The sequence below is a fragment of the Ambystoma mexicanum genome, chromosome 10 (assembly GCF_040938575.1).
Source record: "Ambystoma mexicanum isolate Mex_15411 chromosome 10, UKY_AmexF1_1, whole genome shotgun sequence".
Classification (NCBI taxonomy): Eukaryota; Metazoa; Chordata; class Amphibia; order Caudata; family Ambystomatidae; genus Ambystoma; species Ambystoma mexicanum.
The window spans coordinates 648,731,443-648,755,203 of record NC_090932.1 but is presented as its reverse complement, the minus strand read 5'-3'; the positions used below and the strand labels follow the sequence as shown (position 1 = coordinate 648,755,203).

General features: G+C 48.1%; 2 protein-coding genes across 3 annotated transcripts in view; one reads left to right on the top strand and one right to left on the bottom strand.

Moving 5' to 3' along the window:
• Window positions 1–23,761, top strand: part of LOC138491618 (E3 ubiquitin-protein ligase DDB_G0292642-like) — a 536,293-nt gene that overhangs the window by 183,352 nt on the left and 329,180 nt on the right. The window contains exons 1-3 of one of the 2 annotated variants that reach the window (XM_069618245.1): window positions 17,733–17,829; window positions 17,942–18,094; window positions 18,186–18,281. The exons of the other annotated variant lie outside the window; for it this stretch is intronic. The gene's annotated coding sequence lies outside the window, so the exon portion shown is untranslated. Of the gene's footprint in view, window positions 1–17,732; window positions 17,830–17,941; window positions 18,095–18,185; window positions 18,282–23,761 lie in introns of those variants that run through there. 2 annotated transcript variants of the gene reach the window in all.
• LOC138491617 (E3 ubiquitin-protein ligase DDB_G0292642-like) overlaps window positions 1–23,761 on the bottom strand; it is a 150,167-nt gene that overhangs the window by 104,423 nt on the left and 21,983 nt on the right. The window lies entirely within an intron of this gene.

Genomic DNA, 23,761 nt, shown 5'->3' with positions numbered 1-23,761 from the left:
GCCGGTGCTTCCGTGAAATGTCTGTCTACTGGGGCCACTGTGTCCGGCGGGTCAGACTTGCCGGGGACAACGGCCCCGGCAGGCAAACTCATAGTGTGGCAGTCCAGAAACAAGGGTGCCGTTAAGCTTACCAGCGCCCTTGTTTCCAGACCGCCACACTCGTAATGAGGCATGCTGTTTTGACATAAACCTTATAGGAAACAAACAACTACTGAAGGGCTGCGGACAGCCAAACATGTGCAACAATGAATGATAGATGGAGGAACAGATACTCCGTAGGCAAAAGGAGAAACAAAGGACTATATTCTATTAACGGAGAATAATAGACACAGAGAAGATAAGCTATTGCTTGGTCACTATAGAATATAGGGGGCAGATATAGCAACAATAGCAGACAGTAAACATGTTTTGGAGATATCCTAGAGCTACAACTTACTTCCCATAACTTCAGACAAAATGATGGTTTTGATAACTTAATTGGACTAACTGGAAATATTAGGAAGAGATGGAACAATGTGTTAACTTTCAAAGTTCGATAGACGTCATCATGGCGCTGGGTAAAAAGAGTAGCAAAAAAGCAAACACTGAAAAGTTCATTCTCATAGAGAAAAAAGAAGACCATTTTCAGTTTAAACTTCATTGGTTGACGGAATGTTTTTATAAGGAATACAAGCCCGGGATGGCTGTCTTATCTAAATGACCTAACAATGGCATCAAGGAACACACATAACAGTATTCACTGAAAACAAATGACATTTCCTGCCATAAAAACCTATTGACGCGGAGCTGTTGAATATAACATGTTCTGAAGGGTAGGCACAGGAAGTCTTAAAGTGAGCCCCTGTACTTTAAAATTAAAGATGTTCTTTTAGACACATACTGAAGTGAAAGATTTTATTCAGCTCAATTTATTTGCAAAGACCATATAAAATATTCTCATAAAAAAACACAGTAGCAATAAAACTAAAACATACATGCATTTCAAACTAAATCAGTTGCCCTCATTTTGAGATGTAGAAGAAAGAAATATTTTTAAGAAGGCACTTTAGATTGATTTCACGTAAGACTATGGGTTTTTGCATAACTTGTCAACCTTTGGACATAAGAATGCAGATAGAAACCCTTTGCACGGGTACAGCCTATGTAGTTTACATATTTCTCGCCAGGCACTTATTGTCATTTCTATCAGTAGAGACCATAGTTTAAAGTGAAACCTGTGCATCTCCAAGTCTCTTGGAAATTATAGCTATATTTGCATTTATTCTGGCCTACCAATAAGAACTATCATATATTTCAATATATTTTTTTTCCAAATATATTTTTATTGGTTTTATACATGCATTGCATTGGATGTTTGCAGGTACATAAATAGCGCTGGGCGCTGCGCGCCGCGCGCTTGAGTTCAGTTGTGCAAGTGTTAAATCAACAAGGACAATGTCCTTCATAACAGAACAACAGTCATAACAACAACAGGTCAGGGGAGGGATTCTGGGGTGAGGACAGCGATTAGTTTAGCCCTGGTGGGCCGAAATGGGGTAAATGTGGGTGACAAGGGGACTTTGTGTGAGCTTTTATGCCCTTGATCGATTTCAGCTCGCAGTGCGTGGGATTGTTTAGGCCTTAGAGCCTCATTCCTGGGTTCGTTGACAGGCCAGACCCTGGACCTCTTTGTACCTCCGCACAGCCTTGGCCCCTTTGTGTTTAGTCGGTTTTGTTCATCCAACGCAGGGAAGGGGGTTGTCGTGCTAGGCCTGGAAATTGTTGGGTAAAGTCTAGAAAGGGAGCCCACGTTTGGAAGAATTTATCTCTGTTTCCGAGTCGTAGGGCAGTAATTTTCTCCGCTGCAATTATGTCCCAACATTTTGTCCACCACATTTGCACTGCCGGGCCCTCTGGGTTTTTCCACAGCCTGGCTATGGAGATTTTTGCCGCCGTGAGCAGATGGGAGCATAGTTCTGCTCTATGCCCGGAGAGGGGGAATTGGTCTGCCCCGCTTGATCCAAGTAGGACAATGCCTGGGTCCCAAGGGATGGTGAGGCCTGTGATTTTGTTGATGTGGTCCAGCACTGTTTTCCAGAACTCCGTGGCCCTGGGACATGTCCAGAGTAGATGAAAGAGTGTGCCTTTGTCTGGGCACCCTCTCCAGCAGGACGGGGGGATTGCGGGATTGCATTTATTGAGTATCTCTGGGGTCCGATACCATCTGAAGCATACCTTAAATGCACCTTCCTTGTTGGTAACGCATTTCGAACTCCTGTTCGCTCTAGCCCAGATGTGGTTCCACTCCTCCACCTCGATAGGTCTCCCTATGTCGTTTTCCCACTTTAGCATGTATGGCTCTTTGCGTGCTGGGTCGGTTCTGTCCAAGAGCTTATAGAGGGTGGAGATTCTGCCCTTTGGCGGGGGACCGGTGAGGGTGAGTTCCAGGGCGGTAAGGGCTCTGCTTCCATGGCGTTTCACCTCCCTGTTCGATAGCCAGTGGCGGAGCTGCGTGTATCTAAATCTCTCGCTCTCTGGCACATCAAATTTTTCCTTGCAGGCCTCGAAGTCCAGGGGGTTTCCCTCCTCATAAAAATCTTGCAGTCTTTCCAGCCCTCCATTCTTCCATCTCCCAAAGTTCTTGGGGTTACAGCCCGGGGTGAAATCTGGGTTTCCCCAGACTGGGGTGAGGGGGCCCGTCGTGCTGCGTAGATTCCAGAGTCGCGCTGCTGTCTTCCAGCTTCTTACAGTATTTACCGTCGCCGTTAGAGGGCCCATGTCCCCGATTGCACTGGGTTCCTTTAGGTGTGGCAGCGACGTTATTGGACTTGAGCTCCAGGCCTCCTCCAGCTCCAGCCAGCGGGGTTTGGAGGTGGTGGGGAGCCAGGCGAACGCCGACGAGAGCTGAGCAGCCAGCACATATCTTGCCACATCGGGCGCTCCCAGGCCTCCAGTCTCACGGCCCCGGAGCATGATCCTTCGCGAAATGCGTGGCTGTTTCCCCTCCCAGATATAGCTCATGACATATTTTTGTAGCTTCTGGATCTCCTGTTTCGGGATCAAGGTGGGTATGGCAGCGCACTGATAAAGGAGTCTGGGGATGAGGTTCATTTTCAGGGCAGTGATTCTTCCGAACCATGAGATCTCCTGCTTTTGCCATCGTCTGATATCAGCTCTGAGTTCTCTCAGGAATGCCGGGAAGTTTGCTTTGTATAGTCTGCTGGGAGCGCCGGGGAGCTGGACCCCCAGGTATGGGAGGTTCTTCTTGGCCCAGGGTATCTGGTATTTTTCCTCCAGGTCTGCTACTAGCTGGCTCGGTAGGTTGATGCTCAGTGCTGTAGATTTGGTAAGGTTGACCTTAAAGCCTGAGGCGTCCCCGAATTCTAGCAGTTCTTTCCATAAGGCCTTCATGGATTCCTCTGGCTTGACTAAGGTGAGAAGGACGTCGTCGGCGTAAAGGGCGATTTTATATGTTTGGGCCTTGATTGACAGCCCTTGGATCTTTACATTGCGGCGAATTCTGGTCGCGAATGGCTCCATGGAGAGGGCGAATACCAGGGGGGAGAGGGGGCAGCCCTGTCTAGTGCCCCTTGAGATTTTGATCGTGTCGGATCTGACTCCATTCATTCTGAGGCTGGTGGAGGGGTGTTGATAATTAGCTAGTGTCCATTTTATAAAGTTTGGGCCGAAGCCGTAATGAACGAGTGAATTTCGAATGTAGCCCCAGTCAACCATATCGAAAGCTTTATGTGCGTCCAAGGATAGTACCATCGCTGCCTGCCCCCTCCTGTTGGCTGATTCAATGACATTGATAGTTCTTCTTATATTATCGTGGGTGCTACGGCCGGGTATAAATCCCGTCTGATCCGGGTGGATGATAGCCGGGAGCAGTGGGGCCAGTCTGTTCGCTAGGGTTTTAGTGAAAATTTTTGCGTCATAATTCAGGAGGGTGATTGGTCTATATGAGGTGCACTGGCTCCGGTCTTTTCCAGGTTTCGGCAGTAGCACTGTGATTGATTCTTCCATGGAAGGAGTGGTTGTGCCTGAGGATAGAAATGAGTTAAATAGGGTAGCCAGGTGGGGGGCTAGGATGTATGCAAACTTTTTATAGAATTGGGCCGTGAGCCCGTCTGGGCCGGGGGTTGAGTTTTTCAGTTTGGTTATGGTTTCACTGACTTCTTCTGACGAAAAGGGGGCTTCCAGGGCCTCAAGTTGCGGACCTGGGAGGGGAAGTTGTACTTCAGCTAGGTATTTGGCTTGTGCTGCTTCGGAGGTGGGAGCACCCGACATAATCGATCTATGATGAGAAGCCATTATTTCCATTTTCTCTTTGATAGAGTAGCGAAGTGTCCCTTGCTCATCAGCGAGGCTGTGGATGAGGTTTCTAGTTTGTAGCTTTTTTAGTTTGTGAACCAGGAGCCGATTTGCTTTATTGCTGTGCACATAATAAAACTGTTTTGTGTAAGTTAGCGCTCTGACAGCTTTGTCGGCCAGGTGCATTTCTAGGGAACGTTTCGCCTTTTGGTGGATGCGGCTCGCTTTCCTGTTTGGGCCTCGTTTAAGGGTGTTTTCCGCTTCTGCCACCTCTGCTTCGAGTGCGTCTTGCTGTACTTTATCCCGACGTCTGAGTCGGGCTGTGCAGTCGTTCACCGTGCCCCTGATGACGGGTTTCATGGCGTCCCAAATCATAGCCAACGATGAGTCTTCGGTAGTGTTTTCCCTGAAATAATTCTTAAGGGCTTCCGCAATTTCAGTTCTGGTTGCGATGTCTGAGAGGATGTGCTCTTGGAGTTTCCATTGCCTCTGGGGTGGCTCCGGAAGGCAGGATACCCTTAGGTTCAATGTGACTGGAGAATGATCTGAGAGGGCTCTGAGCCCGATTTGGATGGCTTCGACACAGGGAATGAGGTTACTTGAGATTAGAAGGAGATCGATCCGTGAGTATCCCAGGTGCACGTGAGAGAAGAAAGTGTAGTCCCTCTCCCCCATGTTGGCCAGTCTCCATACATCTATGGTGTCGGTTTCCCTTAAGAATTCTGCCATGGCCAGGGCTTTGCTGAAATCATCATTCGATGGTGGGAGCGATTTGTCAAGATTTGGGTCGGGAGTCAAGTTGAAGTCACCCCCTATGAATAATTGACCCTCTCTGAAGGCAGACAGAGTTGGTAGGAGATTCCGCAGGAATTTGCTTTGCCCGGTGTTTGGGCAATATATGGCGACGATGGTGATGGGTAGTTCTACCAGGAGGCCTTTTAGCAGGAGATAACGGCCCTCGGGGTCCCGTTTGGTGGTTATATTGGTCAAAGGTAAGTCCCGGTTTAACAGGATGGCCACCCCCCTCTTTTTGAGATCTGCTGAAGCAAAGAAGCTTTTGTTGTATCGGTGGAAGGCAATGCGGCGTTCGTCGCTCCTGAGGAGATGAGTCTCCTGTAGGCAAGCAATGTCAGGTGCCAGTTGAGCGAGCCTGTGTTCCACAGACTTTCTTTTCCGGGGGGAGTTTAGACCCTGGACGTTCCAGGTCAGCATTGAGAGTTCCTTATCCGGTTGAGACATTATTAGGTAGGATTGATAGCGGGTTTATGTGGCATCTTTTGGATTGTAGAGCTGGGGCCTCCTCAGCGCTGAGTGGACCCTCCGCCACTGCCTTGGGGCCGCCGTGCGGGGAGGGGGGCGCTCCGATTACTTGTATTTTGACCTTCGTTTCCACGTCACCTCCCGCCCGAGCCCAGACTCCGAATCTCATTTTCCCCCCGACCAAGGAGAACCAACAACATAAACTAAAACATAACTTAAAACAGTTAACATGTACAGGTATCCAGACCAGCCTTCTACCAACGGGGCTGTCGGCTGGGTCACGGACGCCAATTGTGTCGGAGACCACGGGGTCTCATGCTGTAGTGGTGAAGTTCTTGCAAATCAAGAGAGCGCTCCGCCGGCAGCTCTGGCCCACCCGGCTGTGAGGACACAGGGTAGGTTGGCGCCGCCCCGAGTAGGCCATATAAGTGTGAGTATTTAGGGTAGCCCTTTTGGCCCCCAGGAAGGTGGGCCGGTGTATGTTGACAGGTTCTGGAGAGGATCAGCATGGGACCGGGAAGACCGGCCTCTCAGTTGGTGTTGGTTTTATTCCCCCTAACAGGAGGGCCGCGCATCCTGCGTCGGCCAACCACCCGGGACCAGGAGCAAGAGGCCCCCCCCCCGACCCCCTCGGGGGAGCGGGCCGGGTCCCCTGGGACCTCCCCCTCCAGGTCCGGATTCATAAACACTGCAGCCTCCCGCGGGGATGGAATTTGCTGAGTCTTTCCCTCCCAAGTGAAGGAGAGACCTGAAGGGAAGCTCCAGCGGTAGGGGATTTTGCGCTCTCGTAGCCAGTCGGTCATAGGTTTGAGAGCTCTTCGTTTGGCTAGGGTGGAAGCAGCTAAGTCTTGGAACAGGGCGATCTCCGAGTCTCGGAAGTGGATCTGGCCCATGGCCCTGGCCTCCTGCATGATCTCCTCTTTGAGTTTGTAGAAATGAATCCTGACCAGGACATCGGCCGCCCCATTTGACCTCTGCCTGGGTCTAGCCCTGTGTACTCTGTCCAGTTCCAGGGGAGAGTTGTCTGGGAGGGTGATAATGTGGCGGAGAAGGTCGGAGACGTAGGATGGGAGCTCCTTCTCTGAGACTGCAGCTGGGATTCCCCGGATTCTAATGTTATTCCGCCTCGAGCGGTTTTCAGCGTCCTCTTGTCTGGCCTCAAGCGCCTCGCACCTGCACTCCAGGGCCCTGATCCTGTCGGCCCCCTCTCCGATCTCAAAGTTCTGCTCACATAATGTAGACTCAATCTCCTCGGCTCTGGCCTCCACCTCCCCCACTCTCTTGTCTAGCTGGGTAATTTGGGTCTTGACCTCCTCAGTGCCCTTCTGGAATTCCCTGGTGAGGGCCGATAGAAGCTCATGGAGGTCTGCTTTCGTGACCGCCTGTGATGCTTGGTCACCGGGGAGGCCGTTCCCCATCCCCGTGTCCATGCGTTCACCCCTCTTGCTTTTTTCCCCCGCAGGAGGCATTGTTAATAGAGTAGAAATATCCGACTGTTTGGCGGCTTTGCCCGATTTGGACATGGTAACCCGGGGACGCCCCTGCAGCTACGACGGGGGCGGAGGGGCCACCAGCCAGGCCCGAGGGGCAGCAGAGCGTCCAGTTAGGGCGAGATGCGGCAGGTGCCGCCTTACCTTGTGGCAGTGCTTTAGGGGGGGCTACCTCCCCTCCCCGGAGGTGCCCGAAGCGTGCGGCGAAAGGAAGTCCAGGGGCTCAGGAGAGTGAGGAAGAAGCTGAAGGGAACCCCGGCGCGGGCCCAACCTGCAGGGTAGGAAGCGTGGGGAGACCCCGGGGTCGTTAGTTGCCGGGTTCGCCTTGCTTCCGGAGATGAGCCCCCCCTGGGAGGTATGCTGGGTGATGGGGCCTCCGTGGCCCTGAGGTGGATGGGCCCCGTCCACACTGAAGCGGGCAGATCCAGGCGGCTGCGTAACTGAAGTTGAGGCTTTGTGGCCGAAGTGAGGAGGAAAGGGCGGGGGCTGCTGCGGCGAGCTCGCATCAGCCCCTGGGCGTCTATTCAATTGTGGCCTCTGTCCAGGTCTGTCCAGGCCGGGGGGCCCCCCCTGATCGTTCCGCAGGACCGCCGGTCCGGAGGTCTGGAGGCCGGGTCCCCAGGCGGCCCGCAGCTGCTGGGTGCCCTCCGGATCGGCTCAATTTGCTGGTCTGCCCCCACAGGAGGCGGGAGGCAGACGGTGGTCGCCGAAGTAATTATCCAGGAGGGAGGAGGGAGGAGGGAGGAAACCAGCCCCCACCCGGGCACCGCGGCCCCGATCGATCGGCTGGTGCGTGGGGCTGGCGTAAAACGGCAGACCGCCGATCCTTGGAGCAGGAGAAGCGGGGGAGGGGCCCCCAGAGCCGGAACCACCCTCGGGCGCAGCCGGGCCCCCGAAGGGAGCCGGAGAGCCTCCGGGGCGATGTGGTGGCCGAGTCGCTGGGTTCCGCCGGCCCGATCCCGCACCCGGGGTGCTCCGATCCAACCCCTAGGCCCCGGGGTTAGTGCCGGGCAGGGTGGGCGGCCGCCATCTTGCTACGTCCTGCGCTCCCTCTTGGTGTGTCGCAGGCGGCGGATCTTTGCCATCCGCGTCTGCAGGGCTCCACTATGCCGCCCCAGTGTTCCGCAGCATCTCAGCTGTCGATCGCTGAAGAGTGGATCGAGAAGATCTATCGTTCACCGGGCATTTTCCGTGGCGACGTGACACCAGCCGGGAGCTCTCACTGAGCACGTCCGACTGCCATGGCTCCAAGCCACGCCCCATTTCAATATATTTTTATATTAGCCCTTGTCTTTCAATAACTAGCTAAAACCAAACAATGTTTTTATTTTATTTTATTCAGAATCTGTTTAGAGTTTGTCCTCTTTGTATCGTTTTCTAATCATGTCCCAATATGCATAATAAAAATAATTAACAAATAATAGAAATTGAGGTTTGAATGTTCCTTGCAAAGTCAAATCCTTGTATAAAATCCATCAAAGAGCATCTGGGTTTGCATGTATCCAATATGTATTAATTATTCCTTTAAGCACTTTCATTACCAACCCAGGTAATCCCTTTCTAACCTGAGGGCTGGTATTGACTGGCAAATTCTCAATAGGCATATCTATGTCTTACTGTTCAATTATCGCAGACAGAATGTACAGCCTGAAGCAAGCACACCCATACAACATTTTAAAGGTATGTGTGGGTTATAGACAATGGCCCTCATTACAAGTGTCGCTGTATTTTGCTGGTGGTTTTGTGGAACCGGTGGCACCGTTTACGGCAACCGTAACCACGGAATCACCGGCAGATCACAACATTGCGGAGCGTGCATTCTGGCATACCGGTAACGGTGTGACAGGCACGACGGAAACATTGTAATGGTCGGTTGAAATTGGTGACACCGCTAGCAACAATGCTGGTAGCTCTGTTTACGGCATGTCACTGCCGGAAACAACGGCAATGGAAACACCAGCGCCGGAAATGTCACTGCCGGAACAGGAAATTTGTCAGTGGCCATTTGGGAAAACCCAATCCACTTAAAAATCACCCAGTACCGGTTGCAGGAATGGCATCTCGCATCCCGTGAAAGATGGCAGCGGAAGCCAGACTTCACTCAGCAGGAGCTAACCATCCTGACCGACTGCATAGTACAACATGGATCATTTTCAAATGTAGCAGTGGTGGTGCTTAATAATACCTTGAAGTCCACTAGACAATCTCGCCTCCTCCAACAATTCTCACCAGCTAGCTGCCCACACACTAGATAGCATGTCCTGAGCCGCAGTGCAATGCTCTCTGTGTCTGTGCTCTCCAGGGCATGGACCCTTGAAACCATATGCTCTCTGATATTGCCTAGCACTGGTTCTAATACTTTTGTGTGTTTTGTGTGTGGGTATGTCTCCATTGCTGTGGAAAGAGGACTCTAACTGGAGGGACACATTTTTGCTTATGGCAGAAATGCCATTTTCCTGTGTCTAGTGAATGGTCAGCCTTCTACTCCTCACCTCTTTCGGGTTGAGATGGATAGTGTCAGATAATTCCCTATAACAGCACCACAGGTGGTTCAAGAGGGCTATTGTACCCAATGAAAGGCAAGCCAGGATCTTATCTCTCCTGACTGACACCTGGCACAGGGTACACTCAACCATATTAGCCTTGGCTGGTAAACTCCCTCAGGTACCTCAAACTAATGTCAAACCATTGAGGATGATGAGAAAAGAGGGGCATGCATCCCACCTGAGATTCTTGGGCCTGTCAAATCCTCCTATTGGGCTTAGTGACTCCTCATTCTGACCCCTGCTCTACTGGCTGCTCCCTCCTCCACCACCATTTCACCTGCATGCTCCTTCTCCCTTTCCTCCTCTACCACCACTCTTGCATTTGCCGCCTTCCTTTTTTACTCCATCACTCTTGCATGCTCCTCTTCCCCTGCCCTGTCACATGCATGCTCCTCTTCCACCCATCCCTATTCCTCTTCCTCCCCCTCTTCATCATTACCCATCATCACTAGTGCAAGCCCATCATCCAAACCACTGCCGCCCACATTCCCATCATACACCCCAGAAGAAGCAGCATCTGCTGAAGGGGGAGGCAGATTTCCATCACTATACATCAAGATAGCTGCACGCTCTGATTAACAGCTCAGCATTTTCAGTCTTCCACTCCATCATTTTCCTCCGAACCAAACTGGCTTCACAAAACAAAATCGCTTCACAAATTAAGGAAAAATAAGGTTTCCCAATAAGTATAACAAAGATTTCAGAAAACAACATACAACACAACACACACACACACACACACACACACACACACACACACACACACACACACACACACACACACACACACACACACACACACACACACACACACACACACACACACACACACACACACACACACACACACACACACACACACACACACACACACACACACACACACACACACACACACACACACACACACACACACACACACACACACACACACACACACACACACACACACACACACACACACACACACACACACACACACACACACACACACACACACACACACACACACACACACACACAGGCCAGCTCTTGCCTCTCCATCCTGCAGCCAAACTCAACCCACAAAGGAAATAGAATGTGTAATGTTCCTTTATAGGCATTCAGACTCACTTTTGACCTAAGAATGTACCCAAATCCTCACATGAGTGCCCAAATCTCAATAGAACATCAAGATCTACCTCAAATCTGCCCCAAATCCTTAAATGAGTACCAAAATCCTCCCGTGGATGCAACCAAATTCAGCGGTTGAGCCTGCAAGAATTTACAGGTGGATTTGGGGAATATTCACTCAGTCCTAGAGACAATCAAGAAAGTAATTCTCTTCCATCGAGCACTGCTGCCCTGCTGGTTCACTCTGGAATGGAGGACACCAATCAGATTCTGAAGGGATTCGCCCTGGCAGAGATTTAAAGTCAGAATAACTCTTGCCAAATGCGCGCTAACTGCAACAGAAGCCCATTTGTGACGAGTTTGTATTTCTATTTTGGCCCAAATGTGCGCTAACTGCAGCAGAAGCCCATTTGTGCAGAGTTTGTTTTTCTATTTTGGCAATAAAAGTGCTAATGGAGTCAAACCCATCATATTCTGCCAGTTCAATATGTATAGATGTATAGTCACATGGGTGACAGGGATCAGAAACCAGACCAAATCAAACTGAGAACTGAAGATGTATTAAGGGATTTCGCAAAGGCTGAGCAAAAGGAACACAATTGGGGGGGCAGGGCTGTGGTTCTCGACACTGTCCATATACCCCAGGTTTGGTGCGCTCTACAAATAATAAAGTAAATTAAACTAAACAATATTCCATAATTTGTGTTTAGTAGGGAATTGGGTTTTGTCCTTTATTCTGTACTCACCCAATGGCCCTCTTGGTTGCCTTAGGTCTGGCTTCCAGGTTTCCTGCAACCGTCTTCATTCTCTTAGTCTCAGGCTTGAGGATTTCCCACACCCATCTTCTCTCTCCAAGTCTCTCAGGTGTTAGGGTTTTCAGCACCCTTCTTAACTCTCAAAGGGCCTCATTAGGAGTTTGGAGGTAGCCATGCCGTTCTTACCGGCATGGCTACCCCCAAACCGGCTACCGGGTCCCAAAAATAGGGAATTACCAGGCCATGCCGACTTTAGCGGGCCCGGGAATTCCCATTGTCGAGACCTGGTACATCCCCATTCCCATGTGAGCCCCATTAGGGCTCAATGGGAATGGGGAGGATGCTAACAAAGGACTTGTTAATGACGGGTCCGTTGTTAGTATCCTGGTTTGCTCGCGAGTGTCGGTATGCACGTCTGGTCAGTACCAGACGTGCATTCCGCCACCCGCGAGGAAACCTGTAATGTGGCGGTCCGGAATGAACAGTGCCAGTACCTTACCAGCACCGTTCATTCCGAGGCTGCCAACCTCCTAATGAGGCCCAAAGTCTCTTGCATTTCTGGTTTATACTCTGGTGCTCAATAATTCTTGCAGGTGACAGGCACTACCTTTAAAGTGCTAGAAACTTGGAGGAGCTTTTCTTGATGTTCACTAACCTACTTTTCAATTCATACTTTCACCTCCTCCTGCGTATCAACCTCATCCGGCTTTCCATCTTCCACCGATTTACGATCTCCAACAATCTCCTCTTACCACTTCCTCCTGATGTTCAATAATCATCTCAACTTCTTCTTCCACCACTTTGTGGCCTGCGACCAAAAACCTCTGTCTCAACCACTCCTTAATTCCTTCTCCCATGTCCTTCTGATGTTCACCACACACCCTCTTAATTATTTTTTCCACCTTCTTCTCCTATTCTAACCTCCAACCATCTATCACAACTTCTCCTTTGTCCCAACACCCTTTTACTTTCTCAGCTCTGCTTTATTCTCTCCAGTCCACTCTGTTCTTCCAGACTCATTCCTCTTGCAAATAATTTCTAAACTCTTGCCAATAGCTCCTGCTCCAAACACTCGCAATATCTGACTGAGAGTGACGGCTTAGTAAGACCTGTAGCCCCTGCGCATGAGCCAGATTCTCTGTGATAATGTGCACCTGTCTTGGAATGTTGGTGAGAGATTGGGGTTGGCTGTGGTTAATGGGTTTCAAAACTTTTCTAAACTCTTGTCAATATCTACTTCTCCAAATACCTACATTATCTGACTGAAAGTCCAGGCTTAGAAAGCCTGGTAGCCCCTACACCTGGGTCAGATTCTCTGGGATAGTCTGCACCTGTGTTGGCAATTTGGTGGGAGACTGGGGTTGGGTGTGTTTAATGGGTTTACCTCGGCTCACTAACTGACTGGGGAGGTGGAACAGACTCTTTAAATGACTCATTCGTCAATTTGGATTTATTATAAGTCATTGTTGAAGTCTACAGGGAGGTGTGCCAGCTGTGGTGTATCTCGCAGTCTGTACAGCACGGCGCTAGAAGCTCCTGGCACAAAATGCCATGCACAAAAGTGTGCTGTGCTGTACCCCAGGCTTCCGACACCACTCTATGCAGATTGTGAGCAGGAACAGAGAAGCTAGGAGTCTGGCACCGGAGCCTGCAGCACTTAAATGGGGGAGTGGGCAGGAGCGGTGAAGGGGTGGAAGGTGCCACATAGCAGCCGGTGGTTCATGGGGGACCCCCCAACAAGGAAAGGCAAGAGGGCCACACACAAAAGGTTGCATCCGCAGGATTGTGACTTTTTGTGTTGCAATTCGTGGTGCAACCTTTTGCACACAGCCTTTGGAGATAGAAACCTGGTGTGCTGCTTCACTAAGTCCAGTATTTGAAAATGCTTCTAAGCTCGGGGTAAGTGTTTTAATCTCTGCTTTGCCTGGCAATATCCGGCACTGTCAGAGGTCTTTGTGATCTTCTGTGAACTAGCTATTTGGGTTACACAGGAGTCCTGTGAGGTAGGTCACACAAGAATTCACAAAGGGCAGTCAATATCTGTGTGGGCGCCAGAGCTAGATTGTGATTATTCACATTGTGTACTCTACATTACTCAGGGACCGCTCCCAGTACCCATTGCTTAAAGGGACAGTGTCATAGCTTAGTTTTTCATAGAATGAGGGGGGCAGATACTTGTTCCTGGGGTCATTGATCTGCTGAAAAGGGGCAGGTTGTTGCCCTTTTGTTAGAGAGGGTGCTTCTTCGAGGTGTCTTAAAGGTCCAGTGTCATTGTTGCATTTTCTGTGACTTCCCTCTACCCTATGGAGGGGGCTAAATGGGTGTGACCAAGGGATCCACACCATTCCACCCCAAGGCCCATCATCCTCTAGCTTGGACATGTATTCAGCCCCTTTAGTCACCCCACTATAAATCCTGAAACAAGGCAGGAGACTTCCTCACTGTATATGAGATTTAGAAAGCGCAATCTTAGCTAGGTGGCAATGGAGAAATGTTCATTGGAGAAGCACCCGAAGTTCACAAGTAGTGTCCATGGGTAGCAGAGGAGCTGAGATTGGTAAAGGGGAGTTTAGGAGGGGGAGGCCCTAGAGAGGGAGGAACAAGGTTGAGTGAAGCAATCAGTGGTTGGCAAGATGTTCTCTGAAAAGTGGGGTCTTCGGGTTGTTCATGGAGTATAGAATGGAGTGGTCCTACCTTATCTGCATTGCTTCCTATAGTAGACTAAGCTACTCCAACTGGTTCTGAGAGCTAGTCTGGGAGAAAGGGTTGGCAGGAGAAACATGTATGGGTACTGTCACATCTGTAACAGGGATCAAACGAACCAGACACCCTCAGAAAACTTATGGGTAAAGTGGTTTATTGGGTATCTTGTAGAGTGAGTGGGTGAAATAATTAGCAGAGAGGGCATACAGTTTTACTGATTTTTCAGGATCACTAGGGTGGCTGTAACTAACTGAAGGTTGCAGAGGAAATCAAAAGTTCCAAATTGATTTCTTCGGATTTTTGAGACTCAAGGGTTCCCTTCCAGAGGAGGTGATAACAACACAAAGTAAGTTTTTCTCAAAAGTCTGCATCCAGCAAAAAAGCTGTTCAATGTTCCTTCTTCCCCTCAGAAAGTTGTTTTTCTTATGCACTGGCCGATCCTTTGCCTTCTTTTTCTTGACTACCCCTGTCTGTTCCAAATGGTCAAGCACCATAGAAATTCTGTGATACCGGATCAAAGGAATGGGCCTAAATTGGGGTTCTGGCCTATCCCACATCCTGCATGTGAACGAGGAAACTGGTCAGAGTGAAGGGACAGCAAACTATTCTGTACTGCTCTCATTGGCTTGTAAAGCAAACTTTGATCCCCAGTGCTCTGGCCTTTTCCCTACTCTTCTGGAGCTCCCTCTGTAACTCGGGTGCCTCAGGCTTCTTCCTCTTCCACTGTTCCCTCTTCTCCCTTTCCCACTTTTCAATTAGCACCTCTAGAAACATATTATCTCTCCTATTAGGTGCTCTTGCTTTCTATAACCTCCTCTGGTCTGTATTTTACCAATCCTCTTCTTTTGCAAGCATTACTGTCACTGTCTCTGAATTCCTCACTCTCTTTGACCCTACTGCCATGATCCTCACCTTCTTCACTCCCATGAGCACCACCATCCTCTGCTCCACTATAACTTTCAAGACATTCATCCCTCTGAGCACCTTCAATGCTCTTGTGAACACCACCCTCCTCTGCTCTACAACACCCTCAAGATATTTAACTCTATGGGCACCATTGCCACTCCTCTGAACCCCACCCTTCTTACTATGGTCACCCTATGTAGCCGGGCCCTAACCATCTGGGTCTCTTGTCCCAGTATCTCTATCAGGTTCTTGTACTTCTGATTCACCGCCTCTGTGGGCTTGTGCTCCGGCCCGACTCCTGCACTCATAGGCTCCTGCTCCAACCCCCTCTTCTTCATGACCGACACTGTCAAGCAGGTCAGCTCACACACTAAACATACATAGCTCAGTCTAAGAAACATCCCAGCCAGGCCTGGGTGGGAGGTGGCATATGAGGACAGGTGTTACAAGTTTGCAACAGTTATGCATGCAAGCAGGGCTCTGCCACACACATTTGGTAACATCACGTGAAATGCTCTACTGTCTGTGTGTACCATTTCAGGCAAAGAGACAGTTTTGCCCAGCCTTATGCAACCCACATGAGACTCGGCAAAAGCACACTGTCTCGTGCATTCTCCTAAAATTCCTCTGACTCGACTCATTTGCCTAGGAGGTACGGCTGCTGCAAGGCATGTGTTGCTGCATGGTCACTCAGCTAGGACTGTTTATTTGAACTCATCTGCGCTGATGCACAGGAACTTTGAGGCCTAGCCATCAACACAGATTAATTTGTTGTGGCCTTTGATGATCAAGAGCAAGCTCATTACTGTTGAGTACTCTGATCAGGAATCCGGCCTAAGGGAGACCACCACCTGCAACGGCATTGCCGACTCTGTCCTGGACCCGGCAGATCCGATAAGTCTTGGTCACAGCGTGGGCTGCCGTTTTAGTCACTGACAGTGTGTGCTTTTCTCTGTAGGCAGAGGCAAAGGCAGTCATTGGCCAGTTCCTCAACTCTGGAACGATTCGGACAGACACCTTGCAGAGTAACTACCAATGTTACCTGCTCTACATTGTTCTGCACATCCCTCATAGTCTTTAAATTTCCCCAGCACTGATGATATGGTCTCATTTAATGCACCTTCCTTTATTAACAGTTATGGGCTGGAGGAAAACTCACAGCAGGCTGTTACCAAATATGCTGCAGGGCTGGGCCTATCACTCTTTCTCTTACTTCCCAGAAGCCCATGTCCTTCAGCTTGCGGAAAGACTGCAGGAGGCTTTGAAATATACAGACTACGGTACAATTATGCCCACCCAGAACTGTTTTCTTAACATCTTCCAGTAGCTATCGTGGTCCTGGCACGTACGCCACTTGCCTTATATGTGCACAGTTTCAGAAAGTGCATTGTATTGAGGAAGGGGTTGAAACCGGCCAGATGTTTTTAACTACTACTCCGATGATCCTTCACTATTGACTATGTTGGCTAGGGCTGATTAAAGTTACAGTTGAAAACATTTGGAGAGCCATGAATTGCATACCCCTGCACTAAGGCGTGTTTGTGTCTTACATGTGACACAGTTGAATGCAATTCAGTGCAGCACTGAAATTACCTACACATTTAACGAGCTCTGTTAACTGATTTTCAATTGGAAACTAACATCCTGCACACGCAAATTAGCAGCATAAATGCACTGGGAAAAATATGTAACTCTGATTTGTACTGATACTGTAGTACGTGGATTTTGACATACTCTGATACTAACTTACAGAGTCCCATTCCACAGTTTAGTGTTTACAGCAATAATATGCCATTGATACAATGAACTGAAGAAACAATACGTGACATGACCTTGCTTTTTTATGCCTATTCTCTATAGCAGACAAACCATTGGTGGAACATTATAAAAAAATGAAACACTCTCGTGATGAATTATTCTGGTGTGTCCTGCAAACCCTGAGCCCACACCCCCGTGGAGGCGACAGAGATTTGAAGCTCTGTAAATTGGAGCAGAAATGGATTTATAATCTTGACTCTGTCAAACAGGGATTGAATCTTTACATAGAATGGAACCTATTTCTCCACAAATAATTGAACATATAGTCAACACTGTAGATGAGCAGCATTGGTCTGCGTTACGAACTCACACATAATTACTCTAGCCGGCGTTTTGTGCCACACCAGATCTATACATTTTGGACGGTAAATAACATCGAAATGCGCCCAATGCTCCACCCAACTTCCACCATAAATGGTTTTGATATAATCTAGAAATTTCAGGCCCCGACATTATTTAGGTCGGCGATACAAGGATCAACTCCCGTTTTGGCCTCCGGGTAGTAATACACTCTCCATGGAGGCTCTGTTAAACAGGGAGCAATCTCTGTATCAAGCACGTGCCTCTTTCTGTTGTAATCCATCGTAGACAGGCTTTTCCATGATATACGTACATGATTCGGCACCAATAAATGACACGTGGCGCTTTTTTTTGTCCCAATGTCGTTACCAGCTCTAAGACACTTATAAAATGCCACAATTGTTTTGACTCATACTAGACCATATAAATAAAATATATGCTAGCAGATGTATCTGTCAATAGAAAGGGAAAACGGCCGTCACAACATGACGGCAGCTTTTAAATAAACTTGGACGTTCTAGTCCTCCAAAACGTGGTCACACAATCCGGCTCCTTATAGCCAGATCACGTGATCGGGGCAAGCGAATGCAGTTCCCAAAAAAGCAAAAATAAGAGATTTCCACGTCGCGGTTTCGGAAAATAAAAGTAAGTTCTTATTGCTCGTATTGATAGATGGCAAGAAAGTCTTTTCCTTCATAACAAGACTGTGGCCACACATTCACATGTGCTAACCGAGCCCCGTCTCCTTCTTCTATAGACAGCTTGTGATATCCGAGACGATGTTGCTACAACAGGATTTGATACTCTCTCCCGCAAGAAGCCCCGTTCCGTTAAAACAAAACAACTTCGATTCCAAATACTTCGGGCAACGCACCTTAAACAGGCTAACACATGCAACGTGCGCACTAAGGTAGGCAAGAAAAGAACCATGATGATGCCGAGTGGCATTTGACTAGCAACATGGGAGTCCTTCCAAATCACAGTAGTGTTTATTGATTTAGTCCTACAGTTAAACGCGCAGAAGATAGTTTGTGGCCACTGGACGCGGTCGCTAAATTAGAAGATCCGGCATTAAGTACTGTGAAAACTGCTTAAAGGTACATATTTATGTGGTCCTTTTCTGTATCTGAATAAGATATGCTGTTTGGAGATAATGATTCAACTGCTAAGTCACTAAACCCATTCTTTTCTTCCCTTCCCCCTCCCTACCCTCCCTTCCTTGTGCCCCTCCCTTCCTTTCCATGGGCACTGTTTCAATCACTAGACATTAGTGTCCCAAAAAAGCTGTTAATAATGTAATGAATTAATGTGATAAAATATCACTGTCACAAGCGAACAAATTGAGCCCTTATGCTGTTTTTGTATGTATAATGAAATTTCTTGATGCGCACTAAGATATGTTCTTTGGTTGATAGAATTTGCACTTTTACATTGTGTGATATAATGAAAATGACAATCTATGTAATCTGGTCGATAAATACTTTTTTTTATGGTTTATTGTAGAAACGCTGGTAGTGAATGTTATAAGACCGCCAAACACAACTTCATTTTGGATCATATGTGTCCTGATGAAAGCCTTAGCCGGATAAATAGGCGCCTGGCCATCTATTCTGACATCATCCATACATGGGTCAATAGTCTAAGGCTGGAAACAGACTCATTTCTGTTGACACATTTCGAATGGGGACTTTTTCCTGAAAAAGATATTCGTATTTAGTCACCCTTAAATTACTAACATCACATTATTTGGTCTAGAACAAGCATTGTTGTGATAGAAAACCAGCTTCTGTCTTGTTGTAATATTCGTGTCATTTGTTTATTTGTTTTTTATGAATGGGACACGTGTTGTCCATTTTATCATATGCTAAATAATAAAACCTAATATATTTTTGTAAATTCCGACCCTATCCTCTTTGATTTTTGCTCGTAAAGATGATAGTTGATTTCCACCCCATGTGAAGTTTAATCTTCAACCAAGTGCGACATAAGTAGGTAGCTCGCTGTGGACACTCCTTTTGTTCGACATGTTACATAGTCCTCTCCCAACGAGCCCCTAACAAAAAAGGACATTCTGATATTTTTGTGCTCGTTTAACGATTTCTCTCTCCTTATACAATGCAAGCCATGGAATGCTGGTTAGGTTGGAACCTTGTTTTCCCTCAGGGTTCCAGGGACTACAGTTGAGGATTCAGGATGGGAGAAGCCACTAGAAGGATGTCTAAACCTATGCTCTCCCCTTACTTCTAGCCTATACCCTGTAACTAAAATAAAGCTTACTTACCTTTTGTACCAACTGGCTCCTTTGTGATCACTGCATCCTGACTGCCTTCCCTGAATTTGGACACTACAAAGGACACTACAAATTGTTATATTGGGAGGGTTAGCCATTGTATTCTACACGGAAGAACTGTGGAGGTTAGCTGTTGTACTGCGCTTAGAACAGCAAATATTAGCCAATGTATTGCACATGGAAGAATTGTGGGGGTAGTCATTGTATTGCGCTTGGAAGAACTATGAAGGCTAGCCAGTGTGTTGCACCTGGATCCATTTCGAGGTCAGCCTATATACTGACTTTGAAGAATGGTGACGGTTGCGCTTAGAATGTAGAATTTAGCCACGATAATGACTCTAGGTTAACAAAGCATTTGGCATATGCTTTGAATCTAGGAGAATGTAGCCAGCTAAGGAATCTTGAACTTTGTAGAATGTAGTCACTGAATCAAATCTAGGTGACTTAGAGTGTAGACAGTGTATTCAATCTAGGTTACTTTAAGAACGTAGCCAATGCATTGAACTTTTTCGCACTCTATGTATATGGAAAACTAGCCATAGGCAAGGCTACTAACCTGCATGCATCTGCCATCATACACCACTCGAATACACGATGCCCTACACCTCTGCCTTAAGAATGCAGCTTTTGTTCACAACAAAAAATCAATAGGTAGTTGCATAATGACTATCCTGCTCTTGCATACCCTCTTTAGACTTCTCATCACCCACCCAATGCCAGCTCAACATGGGTGGATAGCAGGGTTTGGGCACCCCTTCATATTTTCGTATTGGCCAATATACACACATGCATACTTGCACCTCCTTGACGTTTCCATACCTGGTCCGGTTCCCCGAGGGCGTTCAAACTACAGCGCATTGTGACCATACTAATGGTGAAAGGCGCTATACAAATGACGCCTTACATTAGATCACATTAAGCGAGAATTAAACATTTTGGAATAGTTCACAAGCTTTGTTGATAGCTTATTCAAATTTTAGATTAAAAAAACATTTCTTCACGTTAAACATCACTACTTTGTAGGTTTTTATAAATGGTTTAACTAAGGCCAGGTTCCAAACAGATTTTGATTTTCTCCATATCTTTCCTGCATTGCTATATGAGCATTTAAGCTCTATAAATGAGGGAGACTACCAAGGGAATGAAGGTTTCTAGGGTTTAATATTTCTCAATGGAGCTACAGAAATACAGAGATTTTGGAATGATGCTTGAAGAGTGTTAAAAAATGGTTCACATGTTAAGGTTTCCCCAATAAAAGTTAAGCGTTCAGGCAGGCTGTTCCAGAACTGTGAAGACAGGCAGGAGTTTTTTCTGGACTCTGCTCACTATGTGTTAAGGGGCTGGTTTAGAACTGCCTATAAAAGCATGAGAATTAATTTTAAATATTCTAATCTAATGATCAGTCCATGTGGCCTAGTGGCTATACTCAGAGTAGAGAGCTAATAGGTCACTATTGTGCCGGGTCTCACATCTATTATTTTATTTAGTGTCATGGTTCCTATCCACAGTAGGGAAACCTCCCCCGAGCCCATGAGACCTGAAGGATAGATTCCATTTGGACCAGGAGTTATCTAAATATCTAGACAGTGACCCTTCACGTGAGATGGTTCATGTGAAGAAAAGAGAATCTTTAAGCTATCAGCACAGTTAGATGTTAAAATCCCCTAGAAACAAGAACTTCTTGAAGAAGAGAGCCTGAAAGGATAGAAACTGTGCAAGGCCGTCTACAAAATAAATTGCTGGTCCTGGTGGTCGAATGCAAACGAAAATTCTAATTGGAAGAGCTCTGTTAAGAGCCATATTCAAAAAATAAAAAATATGAAATATTGCCCCAAGAGTCAATCAGGCACAGTAATGTTCAAGTAACTTCTGAAAAAATACCCAAACCCTGTGATGCTGGAAAGGCATCGGAGGGACAGGGCCTCCGTATCCTTTACTGCTTTTTATCGTGTGTTCTGTCGTGTTTTCCGCACAGGAGTTCATGTGAGACTCCTGGTGGTGCAGCTCTCTCTCTTTTGGTTTGGTGAACGGACCCGTGGGATACCCTTATGGCACCCATGGGTGGGGGTACAACCCTGTGCCCCTAGTGTATGTTTCTGGGCACCTGTGGGTGGCCCACAGAGCAGGGTATGGGCTGGTGGCAGCTCCATGCTGAAATTGACTGGTGCGCGGAGCATCCTCCATTTTGGGATACCCCGGCCCTCCATTGGGATCAGTTGATTCCTGATGGAAAACAAGATGGCCCCTGTGGCCTCTTGCTTTCTATTACCCATTACCTTGTTTTCCCAAAGTCCTGGGAAGCCCTGACTCTGTCCCTTCCCCCTGACTGGCTGTTGGATGGAAGTGCCATATATGGTGTAGTTGTGAAGGCCCGGCCAGACTAGCTGGAGCCTTCCCAGTGATGTATGTTGTGGGTACATCGTGTGGGTGGGACCCGGGTGAATAGAGTGTGTGACGAATATGCATTCTGTGTTGTGGATGTCTAGTATCTGGTGGTTGACACAATGACTGAGACAGCCCTGCCCGAAACCGGTATGAATGCAGCTTGGAGTGTTGAATGGCTCGGTACTTGTCCCAATACACATAACTTGTTGTGAGTGTCTGGAGAGAAGTTAATGGCCTGAATACCTAGTGTGCCTGATTGGCTGCCTGACTGCATGAATGCCCTTAGTCGTGATTGGATGCTTGTGTGTGACCCAGAGGAATGAATGGGAGATCAACAGTATATCTGGGAACCTCTCACTGCTAGGAATCGTGTTCAGAAGCTGAAGTCCACTACGACGAGTAACTGGAGTAACTGAAGCTTGACCTTGAAGCCCTGCTGGACGAGAAGAATTGCTGTTGCTCTCCTTCGCAATCTGAAAGCTGCTGTGCCTCCAAGGACTGACCCAGAGAGGACCTGGTAAGGCGCCCTCTTCCCGAGCTACGAGGGACCATCGTGCACAGCTAATCTTTGCCAACGCTCCCTGGTAGACAGATCTTCGACAGGCTGCCGACCCGATACGGGGACTGGTGCGGAACTCCAAAGAGAAGCACTCGGACTGTTGTCTGCCACTGTCGACGACCGCCGTCGCCGACCGGAGCCGCCGTGCTCCCGTTTCCCTAAGAACTTCAATTGATCATCGGACGCTCTCGTCTGCATCGTCACCCGCTTGTCTCCCGCTGGAGAAGGCCCGACCGTCGACGCGCCGAGGAGCATCCACCGGTGGGTTTCCCGCCACCTAAAGACCACAGAGACGCCGACGACTCGACGCCCTTGCTGGGCCACAGTTCTTCATCATCTCTTTGCGGTCCAGAACTATCGTCACCGAGGTGCCCCACATGCCTCTTCTTTGCAGGACGCCAACGCTCTGTCGTCGACGAGCACCGCTAGGAACGAAGCTGCCACTTCACTGCCGTAGTTCAACCTGTTCACCCTCGGACGTTTGACGACCCGTGACTCCTGCTTTAAAGGGAGGACACTCAAGAAGGGCCGTCAATTCCCCGACACCGAACGCCGAGTTCCTCGACACTTCTTGAAGATCCGTGGCTTCTGCCTTAAAGGGAGTCACTCAAGAAGGATCGGTCGACGCATCGTCGGAGAACTCTACTCCACCAGGAACATTGGGGGGGGTAAAACCTTCATAGGAGGAAGTAAGATTACTGAACATTATATGGACTGGGCATGTGCTATATATCTTTATTTACAGGTTGCCCAGGTGGGGGGATCGCCACACAGAACTGTGCCTAGTGGTAGGGGTCAGCATTCTGCCTACTGTTTCAACCATCTTGCGTTCCTTCCTATCTCTATTGCTGGTATCCCCGTTATTGATCTGTGTGACATTTTAACCGTACAGTTGATGCACTTTAATGAGATTCGATAACATTGGTGGTACCACTTTAGAATTGTATATATTTATCATTATTGACTTCCGAGTACAAAGTGCGTTATTGTGATCGTGTACATACCTTTGAATATTAATTATATAAAGACTGTGTTTTCAGTAATACAGTGTGTGGATATTCCTTTGTGGGGGTTCGGGGACTACACTGTACTGAAGAACCAGCTGTTACGCTCACCTGGACCCCACAGGGGTGTCGATCGGACCCGGACAGCTGCGGTCTCCTTCAACGTGATGCGTAGTGCAGAGATGACTGTCTGGACTGGCCTGCCTAGTCTTGTCTGCTGGACCCGGAGAAGTATTTTCCTTATATTCGTAAAAGATGAGCTCTCCATCCTGCGTGTCTTGCAGGGGCGCGTAGATACCAGTTACTTCACTGGTTTGAAGGCGTTGGGAAAGTTCCGGT